Source organism: Ranitomeya variabilis, chromosome 5 (genome assembly GCF_051348905.1).
Source record: "Ranitomeya variabilis isolate aRanVar5 chromosome 5, aRanVar5.hap1, whole genome shotgun sequence".
In the NCBI taxonomy this organism is placed as follows: Eukaryota; Metazoa; Chordata; class Amphibia; order Anura; family Dendrobatidae; genus Ranitomeya; species Ranitomeya variabilis.
In genome coordinates this window covers 268118474-268144884 of record NC_135236.1, presented here as the reverse complement: position 1 = coordinate 268144884, position 26411 = coordinate 268118474, and the positions used below count along the sequence as shown (strand labels likewise).

Here is a 26411-nt window from a genome sequence, read left to right as displayed (position 1 = left end):
GAAATAGCTCAAAAGACTATAGGATTTCACAGAAAAAGGTCATGAGAATCATAGTATATATCGGATCTGACTGAGTAAGAGATATGTAAACATACTGATCAAGACTAGTTATTAAACTGTGCTAAATCAAGAAGTGTCTGTTTCTTTTTTTGATTAAAATGAAACCTTTATTAACCTATACATACAAAAAAAGTTATTAAAATGGTGCCTCATAAACCAAATTTTAGTAGAAAGAGGTAAGCTAGGGCATGTATGGATAAACAGACATAATATACATTGTAAGATTCCTCTTTATAAAGTGCTAGCCATAGACATTCAAGATATCCCTTGTAAGAATATCCTTACTTAATTGTAGCTTTAAAGTGCAAACGCATAAATGTTACAATATCTAGGCACATATAGCATAATTCACAGTATTAACTGGGATGCACATGTATATTATATTAGTTTGAGGTTACTACTCACTGATCCACGTGGGAAAAAGCCCACCCAATCCAAAATATCCGTGCAAGGCAAATTTGTCTCAGCGAGATCCACAGCGTTACAGAGCAATTGACCACAATGCTATCACAAATACATATCCCGAATGCTTAAAATAAGCCAAAATCAATATCCCCAAACAACACATATTACCTGAATCCGTTATACCACTATCCAACGTCCAGTGCCAAGTGGCACGCTATACCTCCACAAACCCCTGAGTAAGAGATAGCCAGAACGTATAAACTGCCATTGGTGAATCATCCATGGTAGGTGTGTACCCCACTAGATAGTGGGTGGAACCTGAGGACAGCACTGTAATCTGACCTACTGGATAGCTAACGGTAGGCCAGAATAACCAGATAGTCAGTAAAGGCACCTGGGAAGCAAACGCAATCAGGGCACTGTGCGTGGCCAAAAAAAATGGCTGGTCATCTGGTACCCGACACCAGCATCTCTGACCTACCCAAAAGTGGAGTGGCCACTGATGCTGCCACTGCGAGCCACTATGTGGTACGTGGTAGAATGTCTGTCTCACAGTAAATAGACCACAGCTGTTATTGACTATGAGACACGAAGTAGAAGGTGTGTATGACTCACCTGAACGTGGACTAGTACCGCTGCTGCAACCAACTAGAAGTGATGAAAACCAGGCACCTCTGATTCACTGAGTGGTGAATAGAAGGGAAGCAGGCAAATGTTGCAAATAACCCTGAGGTATATGATAGAGGGTGCTTTTGACTCACCTGACTATGGGATAGATTACCAGGACCGATGCAGCAGTCAACTCAAGGCACGTCTGAATCACTGGAGAGACAAAAAAACCTGATAAGTGATGCTTTGAAATTATGGATAGCGGATAGAGCACTGCTGCAATCGAACAAGAGGTACGAGAAAGAGGGTGCTTCTGACTCACCTGAATACAGGACAGAACACCAGTACCCTGCAGTATGCAACCCAAGGCACGTCTGCATCTCTGAAAAGACGACAGCTTCAATCTACTGTAGTGTACTTGGTAGGTGGTGCGTCTGAATCCTGGATAACAGATAGAGCACTGCTGCTGACAGCTGTCAGTATCCTGCAACTCATAGTCTCTATTTGGGAGTACAGTTTGACTGTTCACACTGTACCCCTCCAGAGGTAAGGAGAAGATCCATCTAAAAAAGAAGAGACGTTACTGGAAAATGACAAAAACCAAGGTAGATATGGGTCTTGTAAAAGACCTGTGTCCACCTGCTACTGACACTAAGGCTACTTTCACACTAGCGTCAGGCTCGGCCCGTCGCGCCGAGGTTCCCGACGCTAGCGTTGTCTCCGTCGCACAACGGGGGCAGCGGATGCATTTTTCCAGCGCATCCGCTGCCCCATTGTGAGGTGCGGGGAAGTGCGGGGAGGTGGGGGCGGAGTTCCGGCTGCGCATGCGCGGTCGGAAAAAGCGGACTGTCGTGAGCAAAAAACGTTACATGTAGCGTGTGTCAATCCGTCGCAATACGTCGCTTAATGTAAGTCTATGGGGAAAAAACGCATCCTGCAAGCACATTTGCAGGATGCGTTTTTTCGGCAAAACGACGCATTGTGGCGGATTGCAGTTAACGCTAGTGTGAAAGTAGCCTAAGCTAAAACTGACCAGCTTGGGGTGGGGTGTACACTACTGAGGAGGAGCTAACTTTTGTTATTTGCATAGTGTCCTCCTAGTGGCAGACACCCATGGTTTCCTGTGTCCCCCAATGAAGCGATAGAGAAATAAGAGTTAAATATAAACCAAATCATGACAAATCCAATGTATACCAACAGGCATTTCACTAATAGATGCTAATAAAAAAGAATAACAGATAATGTAAATCAATACTATACCCGATATGGAGTACAAACACTGCCTCAACCCAACACGTGTCGCTAGCTTGTGTATCTTTGTCAGGGGTAGTCAGTCAAGTGTCAGTAAAGTCAGGTACATATAGTAGTAAGTGCACTTACTGAAGTTTCTATAAACGCCAACACATGTGCGCAGCGTTCACCGCACATCATGATGGATCTGCTGGAGAAACTACTGCGCTTGCACTGGAAGTGTAGACCGCAAGGGAAGAGAATTGTGGGTAGTATGCATTCCTAGGCGAAGTAAGATGGCAGCGATGCATGCCACCTACCGGAAGTGTCAGTATAGATGTAGAAAGCTATGAATAACTCGTGTTCCAACATAAGAGAATGGTGAGGTAGGAACTATAATACTTATGCATTCAAGGATAACGTATCCATCTTTCCACCTCGCCAGTAGACGCCGGGGTTTTTGTTGTGAAAAAGAAAAATTTTTGTCTCCGTTCTTGCCTCGATTTACTTGAATTATACAAAACTGGGGTTCACAAAACGTACCCACTTCCACTCATTCCTGAGCTATATAATTACCCTGCCAGAGCTAAAAGGTTTTCGAAACTAGATCGTAGAGGGGCTTGTAATTTGATACGCATCCAGAAGTGATGAGAGGAAATCAGCATTTTTAACATCTGAAGGTTTATTGAAAACCTTGTCATGTCTTTTTGTTAAACCAATGCACCATCAGTCTTTCAAAACATTATGAATTACATATTTTCTGATGTTATTGGAAGGTTCATTGTGGTATACCTTGATGACATTCTGTCTTTTTTTGCCAGATCTGGATTCACACTATTAACATGTCCGTTTTGTCTTTCAAAAGCTCAGAGAAAGTGATTTATTTGATAAACTGGAGAAATGTACTTTTTCTGTTTAAGAAATATGGTTCCTGGGGTTTATTGTATCTGCTGAAGGTTTGAGATTGATCTTGGGAAGGAGCAGGCTATAATTGATTGAGTTCAACCTCGTGATCTTAAGAGTTACAACGTTTTACTGGAATTGCCAATTACTATGGAAAATTTATTAGGGGTGTTTCTCAGATCGTTAAGCCTCATCTTACATATAAGGGGGTGGATCATAAAGTTTGGTTGCAGTAATATTTGAGCCTTTAGCAAATTAAAAGAGTGTTTCATGTCTGCTCTAGTTTTAATCTAACCTGATCGCCAGAAACCATCCATTGTGGAGGTGGATGCTTCTGAGGTCAGGGTAGAGGCTGTTTTGTCTCAAGATCACAAAACTCCAAACAACTTGCCGCCATGTGCATTTTTCTCCAGGAAATTTTTGTCTGCTGAAGCAAATTATGTTTGGAATCGCAAGCCGCTGTCAAAATAGCTTTGAAGAATGGAGGCATTTTTTGGAGGGAGTTATTCATCAGGTCACTGCTGTGACTGATCATAAAAATTTAGATAATGTTGAATCTGCTAAACATTTAACCCCAAGACAGGACAGTTGGTCCTTATTGTTTTCTAAATTCAAAATTTCCATCACGTTCAGGCCGGGGTCCAAGAATGTTAGAGCTGAAGCGTTATCAAGCAGCCTTGATTCAGTTTCTCCCCCAGAACCTCCATCCTCCAAGGCTATTGTGGTTTCTATGGAATCCTCGTAGTTGGAAGCAGAGATCCATGAAGTCCAGTCATTGGCTCTTTCCGCTACTCCAGGGTCCATTTGATTTAAATAAAATATATGTAACAAATATATATGGATAATATATGGATTGAGAAGTAGATACCTTCATTTAAGAGACAATTTTGATTGATATATATAGGTTGTCAATAAACACTTCATCCTTATATTTACTGCTCAAAAAAATAAAGGGAACACTTAAACAGCACAATGTAACTCCAAGTCAATCGCACTTCTGTGAAATCAACCTGTCCAGTTATGAAGCAACACCGATTGTGAATAAATGTTTACTGCTGTTATGCAAATGGGACAGACAACAGGTAGAAATGATAACAAATTATCAAGACAACCCTTATAAAGAAGTGGTTCTGCAGGGGGTGACCATTTCGTTGTTCTTATCCTTTTTGGCTGTTTCGGTCACTTTTGCATTTTGTCATTGATCTCACCCCTAGAGGTACTGTACAATAGCATGATGCGGCATGAAAGACCCACAGAATTGCTTGGGTAGTGCAGCTCATCTAGGATGGCACATCAATGCGAGCTGTGGCAAGAAGGGTAACTGTGTCTGTCAGCAGTGTCCAGATCATGAAGCAGATACAAGGAGACAGGCCAGTACACCAGGAGACGTGGAGGGGGCCATAGGAGGGCAACAACCTGGCAGCAGGACCGCTACCTCCTCCTTTTTGCAAGGAAAAGCAGTGCCAGAGCCCTGCAAAATGACCTCTAGCAGGCCACTAACATCCATGGGTCTGTTCAAGTTGTCAGAAACAGACTCCATGAGAGTGGAATGAGGGCCCGACATCCACAAGTGGGTGTTGTGCTTACAGCCCCACACCGAGTAGGGTGATTGGTATTTGCCAGAGAACACCAAGATTGGTAGATTCGATATTGGCGCCCTGTGCTCTTCACAAATGAGAGCAGGTCCACACTGAGCACATGTGACAGACTTGACAGAGTCTGCAGACCGTTCTGCTTCCTGCAACATCCTCCAGCATGACCGGTTTGGCAGTGGGTCAGTAATGGTGTGGGGTGGCATTTCTTTGGAGGGCCGCACAGCCCTCCATGTGCTATCCAGAGTTTCCCTGAATGCTACTAGGTATCAGGATGAGATTTTCAGATAAATTGTGAGATCATATGCAGGTGCAGTGGGCCCTGGGTTCCTTCTGTTACATGACAATGCTAAGCCTCATTTGGCTGAAGTGTGTCAGCAGTTCCTACATGATAAAAGGATTGATGGTATGGACTGGCCTGCCCGCTCCCCATACCTGAATCCAATTGAACACATATGAGACACACCACCACAGACTGTCCAGGAGTTGCCTGATGCTTTAATCCGGGTCTTGGAGGAGATCCCTCAGGAGAACATCCGCCGCCTCATCAGGAGAATGCCAGAGTTGTAGGGAGGTCATATAGGCACGTAAAGGTCACACACGCTACTGAGCATCCATTCCTTGTCTTGAGGCATTTCCACTGAAGTTGGATCAGCCTTTAATTTGATTTTCCACTATGATTTTGAGTATAATTCAAAATCCAGACCTCCATGAGATATTAATTTTGATTTACATTGATGATTATCATGTTTTTTGTTCTCCACGCAATCCACTATGTAATGAATAAAGATTTCAAACCGTAATTTTTCATTCAGTGATATCTTGGATGTGGTATTTTAGTGTTCCCTTTATTTTTTTGAGCAGTGTATATTTGTCATGAACCATGCACTATATTATATTGATGCAAATTAATATCTTTCAATTAGGATTAAATGTAGGAGACAATAAATACTATATTGAGAGATAGTCTTGTCCAGCCCTTGTCACCATTTCTTTCACCAGTGACTAAGTTTTGGAACCTCATTCTCTGTTTCTAATCTAATGAAATAAAAGGTTGCAATTTTTATTAAGCTTTTATGGACTCATTTTTCTCTTAACATTAAAAAAAATAGTTTGATACAAAAAAGGTCCATCTTCCAGATCGAATTGGAGATGAACTCGTGATTTTACTGTTAATCCATTAAAAAGATATACGCATTGCAAAAACAAAATAAATGAAGGGGAGACCTACACATTTCGAACTCCAAACGTTCTTAATCTTGGAGGACCTTTTTTCCTTGAACTTGCATCTACAAATGCTGGGTGGTGGCGTGTCCTCGTACTTCCTCACTAATCTGAACAGAAAGGGTGAGCTGGTATTTTTTCGTTATACTTTGAACAAAAAAAATAGGGGCAAATGCAATAATGAATAGGATAATTTCAAAGTCTGCAAATAACAAAAATTAAAGTGCTAGATACTCTAAATATAGAAACACACACTATTACAGCAGTATTTTACTGCCAAGGGATACAAAGTGATTCCAGCAGAGGTAATAAAATCATGATTTATTGACAAAATCTTAAAAACAAACATAAAGGGAAAAACAGGGTGGGAATAAACCTTCAAAGGGAGATGTGCGGAGAGAAAGGAGGCTGGGTCGAGAAAGGAGGCTGGGTCTACCATACAAGTGAAGGTATTGGTGATGCAAATGATTGGAAACAGAGTTAATTAGCCGTATATACCGATCTTTCAGATTCTGTCTTCTTAGTCGTATCAAAGTCAGGGGTCCCAAATATAAAGTGCTTAGTGCAATAAAAGAATCCAATAAGGCAGATAACAAATCACTGACAGACTGTCATAGAGGTGTATAAAATGGCATATGTTATTATAAACCAAAAGTGGTTTCATACATATGCTCACATCTAAAGTGCCATGGAATAAATGGCGCTATAATAAATAATAATAATATGTTGCAATATAAAGTGCTATAAGACCGCCAAAGTTAGGAGTGACAGAACTTGTGGAAAGGTCAGGACAGGCGCACATACCCAACCCCTACACGGGGTGTCTAACCCTGTAGACCCCCTCAGAAGAAGCTTTTGTGAAAGGGCGTAGGGGTTGGGGATGTGTGGCTGTCCTGGTCTTTCCACAAGCTCTGTCTCGGTTTAGCTGGCAATCATTACAATTTGACAGTACAACGTACCATGGATGAAGTCGCTCTACGTATACCAAGAACTTTCCAACGCAGGTAATGGTAACATTTAAACATGCTGCACACGTTTTCTTCAGTGCTCTTGTTAGTGTGCTGAATGCTTGTGGAGAAGAAAATAAAATAAAACTGGGCTCACATCCATGTACTTAAAATAATTATTCTAAGGGCTTCTTCACAAGATGTTCAGAAACCTTACAAACACATTACAGCCAGCGAACCAATGCACATGACCCATTTTCCATATGGATCAACAGCATGTGTGGAAAAAATTGCGCCATTGACTATTGTGGTTTGATTTACAGAAGAGGTTAGTGCAAGTACATAAGTAGCTACTGCACACATCCGCTATGCAGAAGAGCACACGGAGGCATGTCACGTCCACAATTTAAGCATGTGACTGGCCTAACTTTTAATAAGGCTGTCTGAATCCGGCCCAAATCAGTCAAGTATACAAAGATCAAACAAATCTGGTGGAAATGAGAACATATAAAAGATTAAAGAAATATTCAGAAAATCAACTAAACGTCTAATTGACCTTTTGTGTTTTCGCTCCAAGGATCACTTTTATTTTTTTAACATTCAACATGTAGTTATGTGTTAATTTTTCACCCATTACAACCTGGTTTTATCCAATGCTACCACTACAAAGTGCATAAGACAAATGAGTTCAAGGAGACAAATAGATGTGACTCAGCACTTCTTGCAGTCGCTCTGCCATGCATTTCTCCTATAGCTGAATGTGTTTAATAATAGCCTCATGTGATTACAAGAAGAGTCAGCCACTGGCATCATTTATTGGGAGCATTACTATACTTATGGTCATGCTACACTACAAGATACTATTCAAAAGAGCATGTACAATGGAACGCTTTACCTAATTTACAGAATGTAAACTTGACATAGTTTAGGTTTCTCCATAAAGCTCCAATTAATTGTAACCACTTAATCAAAACAAAATCGGACATTTCTAATAGGATTTACTCACATTAATATCCATCATTCAACTGCATATATGACTGGTCACTACAAAGAAAAAATGTCCCACATTTATTAATAATTCCAGATTTTGCACCAATGAAATTGAAGAGGATCTATGCCCAGAATTCCTCCTAATTTATAAAAAAGCATGTGCCTCTTAATAAATCCGATGCATTTTAAACTAAATAAAAGTGGAAAAGTGTGTTTTGTTTTATTTCAAATAAAACACTTTATACTTGCTATGTCTTTATTTACCATATATGTCGTGCGCTTGATGTCACCTGACAATACAAAGGTGACATCAACCCCACAAATATGAACCCCACTTGCCACCGCTACAGGGCAAGTGGGAAGTGTTAGAATCTGTTTTGTTTTGACCATTCGCCATCTTGATGTGGTTTTCTGGCTGCTAGTCTTTTTCCCCTGGTGCTGGGTTGTCTTAGTTCAGGTGATTGTGTCACCCTTTACTACAAAGCACCTGCCTCCCATTCCTTGTTGGACAACAGTGTTAATCCGCTAGAGTTCTGGCTAGGTGCTTAGACAGCTTTCTGTGTTTGATATTGTGCAGTTCTGGGATCTCTAGTTCTGCTATCTTTAGGGTACTGTCACACAGTGCCATTTTGATCGCTACGACGGCACGATCCGTGACGTCGCAGCGATCGTATGATTATCGCTCCAGCGTCGTAGGCTGCGGTCACACGTTGCAATCACGGCGCTGGAGCGATGCCGAAGTCCCCGGGTAACCAGGGTAAACATCGGGTTACTAAGCGCAGGGCCGCGCTTAGTAACCCGATGTTTACCCTGGTTACCAGCGTAAACGTAAAAAAAAACAAACAGTACATACTCACATTCCGGTGTCTGTCCTCCGGCGTCTCAGCTTCTCTGCACTGTGTAAGCACAGCGGCCGGAAAGCAGAGCGGTGACGTCAGACGTCACCGCTGTGCTCGCTTTCTAGCTGGCCGGCGCTCACAGTGCAGAGAAGCTGAGACGCCGGAGGACAGACACCGGAATGTGAGTATGTACTGTTTGTTTTTTTTACGTTTACGCTGGTAACCACGGTAAACATCGGGTTACTAAGCGCGGCCCTGCGCTTAGTTACCCGATGTTTACCCTGGTTACAAGCGAACACATCGCTGGATCGCTGTCACACACAACGATCCAGCGATGTCAGCGGGTGATCAAGCGACGAAAGAAAGTTCCATACGATCTGCTACGACGTACGATTCTCAGCAGGATCCCTGATCGCTGCTGCGTGTCAGACACTGCGATATCGTAACGATATCGCTAGAACGTCACGAATCGTACCGTCGTAGCGACCAAAATGGCACTGTGTGTCGGTACCCTTAGTTTCTGTTTTCAGTTTGTTTCTGCAGCCTTCTCTGTGTTTCCTATTAGGAGGTGACCTGTTTTTTTTATACCCAGTCTTAGATCTTTTAGGGAACTCCTTCCCCTTATCTATAGGTCTTCGCTGAGTTTAAACTAGGATCGTCTGTAGGTCTATTCACAAGGAATGGGTCGCCCACTCCATCATAGGGTATCAGCCTAGCCTTAGTGCAGGGTCAGCTTTTCCCCTTCTCTCCTAGTTCTGTGCTGCAGTTTCGTAACAGGAAGAGCCGCGCAAAGCACCAGAATTGGTGAATCTAAAAGATGTACCTTTTCTGGGCGGCTGTTGGCTGCTATTTTTAGGCTGGGGTGTCAATATCCATGGCACCTTACCAGCCTGAGAATACCAGCCCCCAGCTTTAGCTTGGCTGGTTGTCAAAAATGGGGGCACCCCACACCATTTTATTGTTTATTTAAATAATTTAAAAACAACAGCGTGGGTACCCCTCTATTCTTGATAACCAGCCTTGCTGAAGCTGACAGCTGAGATTTGCAGCCCCCAGCTGTCAGTTTTGCCAGGCTGGTTATCAAAAATACAGGGGAAGCCACACCATTTTTTTTAATTTATTTATAGCGCAGGCAGCAGGTGATGAATACTCCCATCAGCCACTCTCGCTGTTATTAGCGGCAGCTGGAGTAGGCTGATGGGAGTAATAGTCCCATCAGCCGCCGCCTGCTCTCATTGTTATCACTTGAATACAACTCTCATCATTCTCCCCTGCTCACACTGATCGCCGGCAGAGCAGGGGAGAATGAGGTGAGCGGTCTTCAGCACCCAGCGTCGGGGAACAGAGCTAATTGAAGTGCTGCATCTCAGGCGACGGTGCGTGTGGTAGTGATGCGGCACACGGTTACCACACGTGTGCCACAACACACAGATATCTCTGGTACGTGTGAAACCTAAGGCAGGTTCCAGAATCTGCCTGAAAAAGATATCACGTGCAAATGCCCTCAAGGGGCTTTCCCAAAATAGCAATGCGGTCAGACTACTGGGACCCCGGTGATCTAAAGATGCAGCCTTGAATACATGTACTTGGCTTTCACTCCATTCATTGTCTTTGAACTGCCAGAGTACAAGGCTCCGCTATTTTCGACAATCCCACTGACAATGATTGGAGTGAAGGCCGAGCATGTGCACTACTACTCCATTCAAGATGGGGCTTTGCAGTCTCCCATTCATAGTGTTGAGTCCTTATCAGTCCCCGGCTTACTAATATAGGAATCCAAGTAATGACACGCAGCACAAGAGTTGTGTGATCATATGCAGGGATCGCCCAGGAGCGCATCTGGCCCCCCTGGTCTCTCACCCCTCTTTTTATATGGCAAAGAGATAAGCATTACAGACATGCGTACAAGCGCTCATATTCTCTAACAAAAGAGTATCTATTCTACTGATAACGTTCAACTTCTGGAATGTAGGTTAAAGGTCACAATAACAAGAAGGAATGCGTCCATAAAAGGAAATGTCTACCTTGCTCAAGTTTGCTCATATGAGCCAGACGTTTCTGAATAGGAAGACAAAATGGATTCTTCAATCTGATCTCTACAATTCCCCCCTTTGACATATTCCTTTTATGATCTATCACAAATCCCCTTTAACATATCCATATTTTAGATTACCACAGGGCCAAAGACAAAGCCTTTATTTTTGGTATTACACATGTACACGCTTATATCATTAATAAGAGAATCAAATCTAGTATCAATTCTTCCGTTTAACTCTCACAACCTTTTCTTTGTTTTGCAATAAGTATACTAAAATATAAAAACAAAAATTAGTACGGTAATATTAATTAGAATCACTAGAGGATAACATAAGAATAAAGAAGAAAATTTATACTCTTGCATCTATTACACAAAATTTATCTGTGCATACTGAGATACTCTTGAGCACAATCTGGAATAGTACGTATATGACTACAATAATCATAACTATATGTATTATGCTCTGCATGATCCCAGCAACCCACCCACCAATCCCTCTGAACCAGTTGGCTGGGTTGAGAAAAGAGAAAGTATCAGACCACCAGCTATCCTTATTCTGGTCATTGTCTTTATCATACTGATCTCTGAGTCGTTGTACGTCCTTTAATTTAAATGTCATACTCATAGTACTATTCGGGTCTATATAATGACAGCAGGTGGGTCCGATGATTTGACACATACCCCCTTGTGAGGCAGTTAGGTAATCCAATACCAGAGTATGTTGGTTGATGACTATTATAAGCTGATTCTGTACAGCTATACTAGTGTTTAGTATATCCAATATATCCCAGATCTGATCATCTAGATAATCCGTGGCTCTAACTAATTTATCCCACATCTGTGTTAACATTATTAACATCAATATCATGAGTTTTGTACTGCTTTTTTGCAGTGGCTTGCATGTATCCATGATGCCTTTCCTTCGAGCTTGACTGATGTAGGTGTTGTCAACAGGACTTGGAAGGGTCCGTCAAATCTTGGTTCAAGAGCCTTTCTGGTGTGTCTTTTTACATAGACTTGATCACCTGGTTCCAACTTGTGACTTCCTTCAATGTTGTCAGGATCTGGAAGGGAAGCAAAAACTTGTGCATGCACCTTAGTTAATTGTTTCTGAAGATTTTGCACATAAGAAGTCAATGACTCAATATTTAACACAAGTTGTTGTGGAAAATAACATCCTAAATTGGCAGTCCTGCCAAACAAAATTTCATATGGAGACAGTTTAGTCTTACCCCTTGGGGTATTGCGTATTGAGTAAAGGGCCAGTGGAAGGCATTCTGTCCAAGGCTTTCCTGTTTCAGCCATGGCTTTCTGTATTTTTAATTTTAAAGTTCCATTCATGCGTTCCACCTTACCAGAACTTTGAGGATGGTATGGAGTGTGTAACTGACTTTCAACACCCAACATTTTCAGTACATTTTGAAATATTTCTCCAGTAAAATGAGTACCCCTATCTGACTCGATCACTTCAGGGAGACCGTAACGGGGTATCAGTTCGGCAACTAGCTTTACAGCAGTGTTTTTAGCTGAAGCCTTCCGAACTGGATAGGCCTCTGGCCACCCTGAGAACATGTCCACACACACCAACACATACTCATACCCATTACTTTTTGGCAGCTGGATAAAGTCTATTTGTAATCGCTGAAACGGATAGAGAGGTCGGACGTGGTGCTTCATAGGGGTCTTTGTCGTCTGTCCGGGATTATGTGCCAGGCATATAGCGCATGCAGCACAATAGTCTCTTGCGTAATTGCCAAAACCTGGAGCCAACCAGACTTGCTTTGCCAGTAGTGTCATTGCATTTGCAGACACATGAGTAGGGTGGTGTAGTCCACCAACTACAATCGGGTACCAGGCTCTAGGTAGACATATTAGTCCATCTTTCTTCCAAATTCCTGCTTGTTCTTCTGCCCCTTCCTTTTTCCACCTGTCCCTCTCCTCTTCTCCTGCATCTTCCTGTGCTTGTCTCAGTCTATCTTCAGTATTTTCTGTGGGGTTTACAGTATGAACCTGCTGTAAGGGTTTAACTGCTGCTGCCTTGGCTGCTTTATCAGCCCTATCATTTCCCCTAGATTCCCTAGTGTCGAGTCTCACATGTGCAGCTACCTTAATTACTGCTACTTCTTTTGTTTCTTGTGCAGCCTCTAAGATCTGTTTGATCAGAGAAGCATGTTTTACAGGTTGGCCTGACGCTGTCATGTAACCTCTAGCTCTCCAGATTACTCCAAAGTCAAACACAATACCATGTGCATACCTAGAATCAGTGTATATATTAGCTGTCTGATTCTCAGCTATTTTTAGCGCTTCAATCAATGCTGTTAGTTCTGCTTCTTGTGCAGACTGTTTCGGTGGAAGAGGTTCTGCTTTGAGAGTTTCAGATTCTGACACAACTGCATACCCTGTATGGAAATTACCTGTGTCATCTGCAAACCTACTACCATCTATAAACAGCTCTAAATCTGGATTTTGAAGTGGTGTTTCGGATACATTGGGTAAGCCTACCGTTTCTTGTAAAATGAGCTCTGTACAATCATGTGTGTCTGTAGGGAAAAAATTTGCGTGTGGATCAGTGTCCTTATTCCCCCCTTCAGACTCGAGAGGTAGCAGTGTAGCTAAATTGAGAGTCTGAAGCCTTGCAAATGTGATAGTAGAGGGGAGCAGCAAAGAACACTGTAGCCGCAAATGTCTGGCCATGGAAATGTGTTTTGGCTGGACCTGGTTTAATATCCCATAAACATCATGCGTAGTTTGAACTGTGAGTGGATGCTCTAGGACAATTTCTGATGCTTTGTCCAACAATAGTGAGACAGCAACAACCACACGTACACAGGTTGGCGCTGCCCTGGCTACTGGATCTAACCTTGCTGAAAGATATGCAATTGGTCTTTGTTTCCCTGCATGCTTCTGGGTAAGAACTCCTGTAGCATGAGAATCAACTTCTGCAGCCATAAGCTGAAATGGTTTGGTGTAGTCTGGTAGCCCTAACGCTGGAGCTGAAACAAAGGCATCTTTTAATTGTTGGAACGAAATCTGACCTTCTTTTGTCAACAAATAAGGTTCACTTTTTACACAGTCATACAGTGGTTGCATTAGTTGACTGGCATGTATAATCCATTGTCTACAATGAGACACTATTCCTAAAAATGCTCGTAGCTGTTTATGATTTCTAGGCTCATTCATCTGTCTTATTGCTTCAGTTCTTTGAGGTGTAAGATGCTTTTTACCTTGAGAAATGCAATGACCTAGAAAGACCACTTTGATCTGACAAACTTGTAGCTTTTGTCTATTCACTTTACACCCTTCTTTTTCTAGAAAACATAGTAAACTCACAGTGGACCTTTCTGCAGTTTCTAGATCTGGGCAGCAAAGTAGTATGTCATCCACATACTGCAAAATTACTACCTGTGATTCAGGTTCAAACCTTTGAAGAACTGTTTGTAGGGCATTTGAATAAAGAGTAGGGGAGTGTATCATTCCCTGTGGAAGGCGTGTCCACGCCAACTGTTTGCCCTTAAATGTAAATGCAAACAAATGCCAACTGTCTTGGTGTAAAGGAACCGAGAAAAATGCATTTGAAAGATCTATTACAGTAAACACTTGAGAACTGGCTGGTATCTGTGATAGTAACGTATGAGGATTGGGTACAACTGGGGTGATTGGATCTAGAACTTTGTTTATTTCTCTTAGATCATGTACCATACGATATTTGGGCATAGAACTCTTATCAAGAGTTCTCTTCTTGACTGGATACAGAGGAGTGTTAGCAGGTGATTGTATCTCTACCAAAACTCCTTTCTCTCTATATCCCTCTATCTGTTTTGTAATCGCTAATTCCTGCTGGGCACTCACAGGGTATTGTCTGAGCTGTGGGAGAACAGTTCCTGGTTGCACAGATAGTTTTACAGGAGCTATATGCAATAATCCCACATCAGTGTCACCCTGTGCCCACAGTGTTTCTGGGATCATTGAGAGGTCTAGATCTGTGGTGTACTCTTTTTCTTCAGTATAATCCTCAAAAGCCTGAATTCTGACATATTGTTCTAATGATTCTGCATCATCAGGGATAGTCAACATAACTGTGCCATCGTCCCTAAAATTGATGTTAGCTTCTAATTTCTTTAGGACATCAGTTCCTAACAAACATGTTGGGGCACCTCTGGCATACAAAAATCTGGATGCAAAACATTTAGGTCCTAATGAGACCTCTAGGGGCACAGTATATGGCAGTGTTCGAATTACCCCATCATAACCCTCAGCAAAAGTTGTTTGTTCTGAAATATCTTCCGGATTTGGAAGAAAATCTTGATTCAAAATTGAGGAAGTTGCACCTGTATCTATCAAAAATGGAATCTCTCTCCCCCCCACATTCACCTGTATCATAGGTCTCCTAGCTGGTAGGGAAGTTTGTAACACATCGAGTCAATCTGAATCTGGTATGGAACCATCTATGATGGTAGATTTCTGCTGGTTGTCCGTTTGGGGAGGGTTATTTCTGGGAACAAATTTGCCTGACTTTATATCTGCCAACTTCTTCCTGCACTCTCTTTGGAAATGACCTGGCTTTTTACAGTAGTGGCAAGAAAAATTATGTCTCGCTCGTCCTCCTGTATTAGCTTGTGCTATTCTAACAGGCTTACGATTCTCTCTCATATCCATGGCTATTCCTAAACATCATTGTTTCACAATATTTGGTTGTTCAATTGTTCTCCAATCTGGAGTAGAGGATTTAAATTTTTCTCTGATTTTCGGATCTAGCCCCTCTATTAATTGTTTTGTAAAAAGTCTCCTTACTGAAGCATCAGTCAAATCCAATCCTTCATCCCTAAAGCTATTTTCTAGTTCTTGACTATATTCTTCAATACTTTGCCCAAATTTCTGCATAATCACACCTGTAGACCCCCTTTCCCTCTGTTTTCCTCTCATGAAAATTATTAATGCCTCTGTGAACTGGGTACCTGATGCTTCTGTCTGTAAGGCACCCCCTTCTGCCACTGGTCTATTGGGCTGTAAGTGTGTCAATAATTCCTGAAAAAGTCCGGGGGACATTTTCATTCTACATAATTCTTCCCCGTCCGCCCAGACCCCAGCATGAGTCTGCATGATTTGTTGTATATACTGCGCAAACCTTATGGGGTATTGAGTGGGATCAGGCGCATTATGCAGGAGGGACATACCCTCGGCAGGGGACCAAGGAAAGTATTGTCTGGTCTGATGATATCTGGTATTCATTACCCCGTCAGCACCAGGTTCCCTAAAAGGTCTTGGTACTACCCTAACAGGGGCAAGTACAGCGCCATATCTAGGTGTACCACAGGCTAGGCAATCATTTCTCCAATCTGGATTTTGTTGTCCACAGTGTGAACATTCCCATCCTCCTACCCCACCAAGATTGGGATACAAGGCTGGAAATTGTTTTCCTCCTTCTGCTCTTCCAGATGGTAGAAATGATTGGGCTTTTGGATCTAGGTAAGGTGGTGGGATTATATCACAACTTTTTCCCTTTCCCATGATCCATTTGGAAGTGTCTGGATCATACTTCCAATTCTCCTCTTTAGCTGTTTTTGAGACCTCTATCATACAATGTATGATTTCTTCCCACCCATTATCTTTGATAATTCCACCTCGTTCTTTACTCAGTCTTTCCCATTCTGTACTGAACATAAGTGCTTCTGAAATTCCCAATTTTCCTCTCACTCTTCTAATCTGACTTCTAACTGACTTTCCACATCTTTCCTGTATGATATCTGCTGCTTCCACTTGTCCTAAGACGGTTTTTGTCTGTTTATTTCCCATTTTTCTTTTCAATATTAGCTATGACTACCCTAGGTGACGTTTGGACAATCACTTACTCTATGGTGATGTCTCGTTGCCTTCTCTCCTAGGGAGCTAAAATATCCTTTCAATATTTGCTATTTCTACCCCAGGTGACGTTTGGACAACCACTTCCTCTGTTGGTGGCGTCTCGTTGCCTTCTCTCCTAGGGAGCTAAAATATTGAAGGGCTTGTCTGCTCTGTTTCTTCTAATATGCAGGACGTACTTAAGTGCTATTATGCACACAGACCCAGCAACACCATACAGATCACAAAACTTTCTGTGTCAGTTAGCATACTTGTCCCAGGCTCATGAAAACCGCGTCCTGGGCTCATTCTATCACACCTTATCCAGGGAATGTAGAAACAAGTTCTATAGGAGAGTCAAGCATGGGCGGAGGTCTCCCAGAAGGACGCTACCTCATAACCCAGTTAGGCTGACTTCACCAATAACCTTGTTCTAACAATCGTGGCTTATTGTTCTACGTACTTCTATTCTTCTTTCACAACATGTCACAACCTTCACACTGTTCACACACTGTTCACACACTGTTCACACACTGTTCACACACTGTTCACACACTGCCAGGGACTAGACTCATAAATCTATACAATATGGTAACCCGAGTTCTATAGGTATCTACTCACTACTAGAGTAACCCAGCATGACACGGCTCATAGAGATCTTTCGGATAATACAGGGCAGATAAAAGAGAACTAATAATGTCTCTTACCTGGCCAGGTTTTTTCATTTGCCGTCCATTATCCCAGATCTCCGTTGTCCGTATCCGCAGGTAAATCTTGAGTAAATACTCTCGCCTCGGGTCCCTGTTCGGGCGCCAGAGAAATGTTGAGTCCTTATCAGTCCCCGGCTTACTAATATAGGAATCCAAGTAATGACACGCAGCACAAGAGTTGTGTGATCATATGCAGGGATCGCCCAGGAGCGCATCTGGCCCCCCTGGTCTCTCACCCCTCTTTTTATATGGCAAAGAGATAAGCATTACAGACATGCGTACAAGCGCTCATATTCTCTAACAAAAGAGTATCTATTCTACTGATAACGTTCAACTTCTGGAATGTAGGTTAAAGGTCACAATAACAAGAAGGAATGCGTCCATAAAAGGAAATGTCTACCTTGCTCAAGTTTGCTCATATGAGCCAGACGTTTCTGAATAGGAAGACAAAATGGATTCTTCAATCTGATCTCTACAATTGGGTTATGGATTCGTCCTCTTTTCGGGATGGCTGGAGGTCCTAGTTGTTGGACCTCTTGCGATTTGCAAGAGGATAACTTGCGATTTATGGAAAAACACATTCACATTAATATGGTAATCATCTCTGCTTGTTCACCCTCTCCGGAATCTGCACAATTTCTCTGCAGCTGCAGATTTTTAGGGACATCTCTATGGTGTTATATGCAGACAACCCAGATGTTTCAACACTTTGAGCTGTCCACAAGTGGGATCTGTCAGACTTCAGTGTAAACTGCAGTTCACTTAGACCTAATGAGGCTGGTGTACTTAAATGGGACATGGCAGATCCCCCATACCTCTGAAACCACCCCAATACTATTTAGAATATTATTCCAGCTTGATAATAGTGCTATTGATATCTGAGATAATACTTCCTGAAAATTATAGTTTTCTCTGTCCAACAAGTCTGGAGGATGTCAACCATAGCCATAGTAATTACAGCATGTAAAGCTGAAGGTCTATGGGTGAAGAGATACCCCTGTCAGGCTCATTATCATATGCCAAGGGGGGGGGGGGGAATGGGGGGTTAAAAGTTTAGTTTTAGTAATAACTATTACCTCCAGCATATCTTACTAAGATTATACAACCTTTCTGACATGTATTGTCAGAAGTACACCAGCCTCATAAGGTCTAGAAATCTATTTATTAATGTATGCAACTTGTATTATAAAATATCGCAATACATTTGTTTATTATTATTGTTATAGCGCCATTTATTCCATGGCGCTTTACATGTGAGATTTTAAAGAAGTATATTTTAACAGTATTTCTTTTTAATGTTCATGTGCAATATGAGTATATTTACTGGAAGCTAAGCTGTCCCATTTATCTGGATGGGCCTTGCAGAAATCCATGCACATGCAGCAAAAAAAAAAAAAAAAAAGTAAATGATCTATTCTAAGGGGGCTTCATTCCCCATTGCTCCACTTTAAGGCTATGTTCACACTTTGCGGTTTTTGCTGCGGATCCGCAGCCGTTTTCCATGCAGGGTACAGTACAATGTTACCCTATGGAAAACAAAAACTGCTGTGCCCACTTTGCGTTTTTCCGCTTGAAAATCAGCGCGGATTTTCTGCGGAAAAAAAGAAGTAGCATGTCAATTCTTTCTGCGGATTCCGCAGCGGTTTTCCTCCTGCACCAATAGGAAAGTGCAGTTGGAAACCCGCAGTGGAATCCGCAGTAGAAACCGCACAAAAAACCGCAGTGAAAACCACCGCGGTTTTGCACTGCGGTTTTTCAAAATCTGCAGCTGAAAAATCCGCAGCAAAAAAAGGATAGTGTGAACAAGGCCTAAGGGTGAATTTCAGAGTTTCACTGTCAGCACAGTGGGGTCCCAGCTGTTGGTTCCCATCAAATAGCAAGTTAACCCTTTTACTTTGGCAAGGTGGTCACATGCCCGGTTGGAAAAACTCTGTTAGGCCTTGTTGGCATTGTGATTTTTTGATACCTGGAGTTTGTATAATTTTAGGTCAATTTTGCACAATTTACAGATTTTTTGGTACTCAATATCACTTTTTCCAGTTCTTTTAACCCCTTAATCCCATATGACGTACTATACCGTCGAGGTGGGGTGGGCCTTAATTCCCGGTGACGGGATAGTACGTCATACGCGATCGGCCGCGCTCACGGGGGGAGCGCGGCCGATCGCGGCCGGGTGTCGGCTGCATATCGCAGCTGACATCCGGCACTATGTGCCAGGAGCGGTCACGGACCGCCCCCGGCACATTAACCCCCGGCACACCGCGATCAAACATGATCGCGGTGTACCGGCGGTACAGGGAAGCATCGCGCAGGGAGGGGGCTCCCTGCGGGCTTCCCTGAGACGATCGGTACAAGGTGATGTACTCACCTCGTACCGAACGTCTTCTCCCTGCAGGCCCCGGATCCAAAATGGCCGAGGGGCTGTATCCGGGTCCTGCAGGGAGCACTTCCGGGTCGGAGCAGGCTGCAGATGAAAGCTGCAGCCTGCTCCGATGAAAGTATGATCGCAGATCTGATAGAGTGCTGTGCACACTATCAGATCTGCGATCTGTGATGTCCCCCCCTGGGACAAAGTAAAAAAGTTAAAAAAAAAATTTCCACATGTGTAAAAAAAAAAATAAATAATTCCTAAATAAATAATAATAAAAAAAAAAATATTATTCCCATAAATACATTTCTTTATCTAAAAAAAACAAACAAAAACAATAAAAGTACACATATTTAGTATCGCCGCGTCCGTAACGACCCAACCTATAAAACTGGCCCACTAGTTAACCCCTTCAGTAAACACCGTAAGAAAAAAAAAAAAAAACGAGGCAAAAAACAACGCTTTATTACCATACCGCCGAACAAAAAGTGGAATAACACGCGATCAAAAAGACGGATATAAATAACCATGTTACCGCTGAAAACGTCATCTTGTCCCGCAAAAAACGAGCCGCCATACAGCATCATCAGCAAAAAAATAAAAAAGTTATAGTCCTCAGAATAAAGCGATGCCAAAATAATTATTTTTTCTATAAAATAGTTTTTATTGTATAAAAGCGTCAAAACATAAAAAAATGATATAAATGAGGTATCGCTGTAATCGTACTGACCCGACGAATAAAACTGCTTTATCAATTTTACCAAGCGCAGAACGGTATAAACGCCTCTCCCAAAAGAAATTCATGAATAGCTGGTTTTTGGTTATTCTGCCTCACAAAAATCGGAATAAAAAGTGATAAAAAATGGTCACGTGTCCGAAAATGTTACCAATAAAAACGTCAACTCGTCCCGCAAAAAACAAGACCTCACATGACTCTGTGGACCAAAATGTGGAAAAATTATAGGTCTCAAAATGTGGAGACGCAAAAACTTTTTTGCTATAAAAAGCGTCTTGTAGTCTGGTTTCACACTTGCGTTTTTATCTGCATGCGTTTTTTAAAAAAACCGCATGTGTGAAAAAATGCATGTAAACGCGGTAAAACGCATGCGTTTTTATAGAAAAACACAAGAAAACAAGAAAAAAACAAAAAACCCTAACCCTAACCCTACCCCTAACCTGAAATACGTGGCACTGAAATACGTGGCACTGAAATATACGTTTATATACGTATATACGTATATAAGTGCCACGATATTTCAGTGGCCACGTATATAAGTGCCACGTATTTAAGTGCCACGTATTTAAGTGCCACGTATTTAAGTGCCACGTATTTAAGTGCCACGTATTTACGTGCCACGTATTTTTCAGTGCCTGAAATACGTGGCACTGAAATACGTGGCACTGAAATATACGTTTATATACGTATATACGTATATAAGTGCCACAATATTTCAGTGGCCACGTATATAAGTGCCACGTATTTAAGTGCCACGTATTTAACTGCCACGTATTTAAGTGCCACGTATTTACGTGCCACGTATTTTTCAGTGCCTGAAATACGTGGCACTGAAATATCGTGGCACTGAAATATCGTGGCACTGAAGTATTTACGTGCCACGTATTTTTCAGTGCCTGAAATACGTGGCACTGAAATACGTGGCACTGAAATATTGTGGCACTGAAATATCGTGGCACTTAAATACGTGGCACTTAAATACGTGGCACTTAAATACGTGGCACTTAAATACGTGGCACTTATATACGTGGCACTTATATACGTGGCACTTATATACGTGGCACTTATGACTGTCAGAAAATGTTCAGTAAACGGTTAGGGGTAGGGTTTCAGGTAGAATTGGGGAGTTTCCACTGTTCAGGCACATCAGGGGCTCTCCAAACGCGACATGGCGTCCAATCTCAATTCCAGCCAATTCTGCGTTGAAAAAGTAAAACAGTGCTCCTTCCCTTCCGAGCTCTCCCGTGCGTCCAAAAAGGGGTTTACCCCAACATATGGGGTATCAGCGTACTAGGGACAAATTGAACAACAACTTCTGGGGTCCAAGTTCTCTTGTTATCCTTGGGAAAATAAAAATTTTTGGGGCTAAAAATCATTTTTGTGGGAAAAAAAATATGTTTTATTTTCACGGCTCTGCGTTGTAAACTGTAGTGAAACACTTGGGGGTTCAAAGTTCTCACAACACATCTAGATAAGTTCCTTGGGAGGTCTAGTTTCCAATATGGGGTCACTTGTGGGGGGTTTGTACTATTTGGGTACATCAGGGGCTCTGCAAATGCAACGTGACGCCTGCAGACCAATCCATTTAAGTCTGCATTCCAAATGGCGCTCCTTCCCTTCCGAGCTCTGTCATGCGCCCAAACAGTGGTTCCCCCCCACATAGGGGGTATCAGCGTACTCAGGACAAATTGGACAACAACTTTTAGGGTCCAATTTATCCTGATACCCTTGTGAAAATACAAAACTGGGGGCTAAAAAATCATTTTTGTGAAAAAGAAAAATAATTTTTATTTTCACGGCTCTGCGTTATAAACTGTAGTGAAACACTTGGGGGTTCAAAGTTCTCACAACACATCTAGATAAGTTCCTTGGGGGGTCTAGTTTCCAATATGGGGTCACTTGTGGGGGGTTTGTACTGTTTGGGTACATCAGGGGCTCTGCAAATGCAACGTGACGCCTGCAGACCAATCCATTTAAGTCTGAATTCCAAATGGCGCTCCTTCCCTTCCGAGCTCTGTCATGCGCCCAAACAGTGGTTCCCCCCCACATAGGGGGTATCAGCGTACTCAGGACAAATTGGACAACAACTTTTAGGGTCCAATTTATCCTGATACCCTTGTGAAAATACAAAACTGGAAGCTAAATTTCATTTTTGTGAAAAAAAATAAATAAATTATTTTCACGGCTCTGCGTTATAAACTGTAGTGAAACACTTGGGGGTTCAAAGTTCTCACAACACATCTAGATAAGTTCCTTGGGGGGTCTAGTTTCCAATATGGGGTCACTTGTGGGGGGTTTGTACTGTTTGGGTACATCAGGGGCTCTGCAAATGCAACGTGACGCCTGCAGACCAATCCATTTAAGTCTGCATTCCAAATGGCGCTCCTTCCCTTCCGAGCTCTGTCATGCGCCCAAACAGTGGTCCCTCCCCACAAATGGGGTATCAGCGTACTCCAGACAAATTGGACAACAACTTTTGGGGTCCAATTTATCCTGATACCCTTGTGAAAATACAAAACTGGGGGCTAAAAAATCATTTTTGTGAAAAAAAAAAATAATTTTTATTTTCACGGCTCTGCGTTATAAACTGTAGTGAAACACTTGGGGGTTCAAAGCTCTCAAAACACATCTAGATAAGTTCCTTAGGGGGTCTACTTTCCAAAATGGTGTCACTTGTGGGGGGGTTTAATGTTTAGGCACATCAGGGGCTCTCCAAACGCAACATGGCATCCCATCTTAATTCCAGTCAATTTTGCATTGAAAAGTAAAATAGCGCTTCTTCCCTTCTGAGCTCTGCTATGCGCCCAAACAATGGTTTACACCCACATATGGGGTATCGTCGTACTCAGGACAAATTGCACAACAACTTTTGTGGTCTAATTTCTTCTCTTACCCTTGGGGAAATAAAAAAATGGGGGTGAAAAGATCATTTTTGTGAAAAAATATGATTTTTTATTTTTACGGCTCTGCATTATAAACTTCTGTGAAGCACTTGTTGGGTCAAAGTGCTCAACACACATCTAGATAAGTTCCTTAAGGGGTCTACTTTCCAAAATGGTGTCACTCGTGGGGGGTTTCAATGTTTAGGCACATTAGGGGCTCTCCAAACGCAACATGGCGTCCCATCTCAATTCCAGTCAATTTTGCATTGAAAAGTCAAATGGCGCTCCTTCCCTTCTGAGCTCTGCCCTGCGCCCAAACAATGGTTTACACCCACATATGGGGTATCAGTGTACTCAGGACAAATTGCACAACAATTTTTGGGGTCCAATTTCTTCTCTTACCCTTGGGAAAATAAAAAATTGGGGGTGAAAAGATCATTTTTATGAAAAAATATGATTTTTTATTTTTACGGCTCTGCATTATAAACTTCTGTAAAGCACTTGTTGGGTCAAAGTGCTCACCACACATCTAGATAAGTTCCTTAGGGGGTCTACTTTCCAAAATGGTGTCACTTGTTAGGGGTTTCAATGTTTAGGCACATCAAGGGCTCTCTAAATGCAACATGGCGTCCCATCTCAATTCCAGTCAATTTTGCATTGAAAAGTCAAATGGCGCTCCTTCCCTTCCGAGCTCTGCCCTGCGCCCAAACAATGGTTTACACCCACATATGGGGTATCAGCGTACTCAGGACAAATTGCACAACAATTTTTGGGGTCCAATTTCTTCTCTCACCCTTGGGAAAATAAAAAATTGGGGGTGAAAAGATAATTTTTGTGAAAAAATATGATTTTTTATTTTTACGGCTCTGCATTATAAACTTCTGTAAAGCACTTGTTGGGTCAAAGTGCTCACCACACATCTAGATAAGTTCCTTAGGGGGTCTACTTTCCAAAATGGTGTCACTTGTGGGGGGTTTCAATGTTTAGGCACATCAGGGGCTCTCCAAATGCAACATGGCGTCCCATCTCAATTCCAGTCAATTTTGCATTGAAAAGTCAAATGGCGCTCCTTTGCTTCCAAGCTCTGCCATGCGCCCAAACTGTGGTTTACCCCCACATATGGGGTATCAGCGTACTCAGGACAAATTGTACAACAACTTTTGGGGTCTATTTTCTCCTGTTACCCTTGGTAAAATAAAACAAATTGGAGCTGAAATAAATTTTGTGTGAAAAAAGTTAAATGTTCATTTTTATTTAAACATTCCAAAAATTCCTGTGAAACACCTGAAGGGTTAATAAACTTCTTGAAAGTGGTTTTGAGTACCTTGAGGGGTGCAGTTTTTAGAATGGTGTCACACTTGGGTATTTTCTATCATATAGACCCGTCAAAATGACTTCAAATGAGATGTGGTCCCTAAAAAAAAATGGTGTTGTAAAAATGAGAAATTGCTGGTCAACTTTTAACCCTTATAACTCCGTCACAAAAAAAAATTTTGGTTCCAAAATTGTGCTGATGTAAAGTAGACATGTGGGAAATGTTATTTATTAAGTATTTTGTGTGACATATGTCTGTGATTTAAGGGCATAAAAATTCAAAGTTGGAAAATTGCGAAATTTTCAAAATTTTTGCCAAATATACGCAAGTTATATCGAAGAAATTTTACCACTAACATGAAGTACAATATGTCACGAGAAAACAATGTCAGAATCGCCAAGATCCGTTGAAGTGTTCCAGAGTTATAACCTCATAAAGGGACAGTGGTCAGAATTGTAAAAATTGGCCCGGTCATTAACGTGCAAACCACCCTCGGGGCTTAAGGGGTTAAAGGGTATTCTCAAGTTTTGAAGTGTTCCCCCATTCCAGAGGATGAAGTATAACTTCCTCATTGCTCGGCCCCTCACTGATCCCCAGGTCCTGTACAGCCCAGTGTGAATGGAGCCGATGTTTATGGGAGCGCCAAAGACAGCGCAGCGCTCGTCTACTAAGAATGAATGAACGGCAGCGCTCAGGATCACACCCTGGTTCTCGGGATGGGTGGGGGACCCAGCAGTTGGACCCCCAGTGAACGGGAAGTAATCCCCTTTTCCATTAATGAGTGACATACTCCAAACCTGAGACCAATACATTCTAGTGAGAAGCCGCAGCGTCAGTATGGAGCCAGTCACACACTTCGCTGTGCAGTTAGAACACCTGCATACACTACTGGCGCCATGACACTGACATCACAAGCCTTCACTGCCCAGTTCACACTACTTGTACGGACCAACTGTAACAGACGCGTCTCCCTCAGCAGAACACAAGGAAACACAAGGCTGCGCTTCTCGCTCTCACTTTCCCGCCCAGAGCTCGGCAGGGATACTGACAACACGCAGTGCAGATAATCCCCACCCCTCTGTACAACAGCCCTCATCCAACATGGCCGCCTCTGCTCAGCTGACAAGAACTACAGCTCCGCAACCTGAGGTGAACCGACGGTGTGTACGTCAGCGCAGTAGACGTGCGACACGTGATCGCAGCGCGCTCTCTGATTGGCCGTAATACTTGGTCAGGTGGTGGAGGCTTAGCGGAGGTTCTGCGGCGGAGTCGTGGTTTCCAAGGAGACGTTTGGAGAGAATGTGGAGGAGGAGCCGGTCCGTTTCTGTGAGTGGAGTGACCTGTCCATGGCACGTGTGTGGGGCCTCAGTGGGGGCAGTGCGCGGGGCTCTGGGCTGGAGGGAGGTGGCAGAAGGACATGTGTTGTATGCAGCTGTGGGGGTAGAAAGGCTGCGGGACCCTTCATAATGGCGGCTGCGCGTGCTGGAGAGAGCTGGCGGCATGACATGTCGCCTTGGATTCTTAAAGGGAATGTCCAGCTTCCCTGTCACCCAGTGAATGAGACACAGCTGTGGTGTGTGTGTGTTTTCACACTGAACCAGCCACATACTAGTTAAGTGCAGGGGCTTCAATGTTTCTTTGTGTAGCCTGAGTTTCATCCACTGAGATTGCCATCCATTGGGGGGTTTCCTGCTGTATCAGATTGCTGGGGGTCCCCTCAGCCAG

General features: G+C 42.6%; 2 protein-coding genes across 7 annotated transcripts in view; one reads left to right on the top strand and one right to left on the bottom strand.

Annotated features, from left to right (window-relative positions):
* NRG4 (neuregulin 4) overlaps nucleotides 1-25797 on the bottom strand; it is a 59399-nt gene extending 33602 nt beyond the window's left edge. The window contains exons 1-6 of one of the 2 annotated variants that reach the window (XM_077264261.1): nucleotides 25636-25797; nucleotides 7977-8014; nucleotides 6983-7091; nucleotides 6031-6170; nucleotides 1397-1637; nucleotides 1227-1287 (exon numbers count right to left, since the gene is read on the bottom strand). The gene's annotated coding sequence lies outside the window, so the exon portion shown is untranslated. The remainder of the gene's footprint in view (nucleotides 1-1226; nucleotides 1288-1396; nucleotides 1638-6030; nucleotides 6171-6982; nucleotides 7092-7976; nucleotides 8015-25635) is intronic. The other variant, XM_077264262.1, reaches the window with a different exon arrangement.
* Nucleotides 25798-25847: 50 nt separating this feature from the next.
* TMEM266 (transmembrane protein 266) overlaps nucleotides 25848-26411 on the top strand; it is a 46150-nt gene continuing 45586 nt past the window's right edge. The window contains exon 1 of one of the 5 annotated variants that reach the window (XM_077264255.1): nucleotides 25848-26012. The gene's annotated coding sequence lies outside the window, so the exon portion shown is untranslated. The remainder of the gene's footprint in view (nucleotides 26013-26411) is intronic. The other 4 variants (XM_077264257.1, XM_077264259.1, XM_077264260.1 and 1 more) reach the window with 4 other exon arrangements.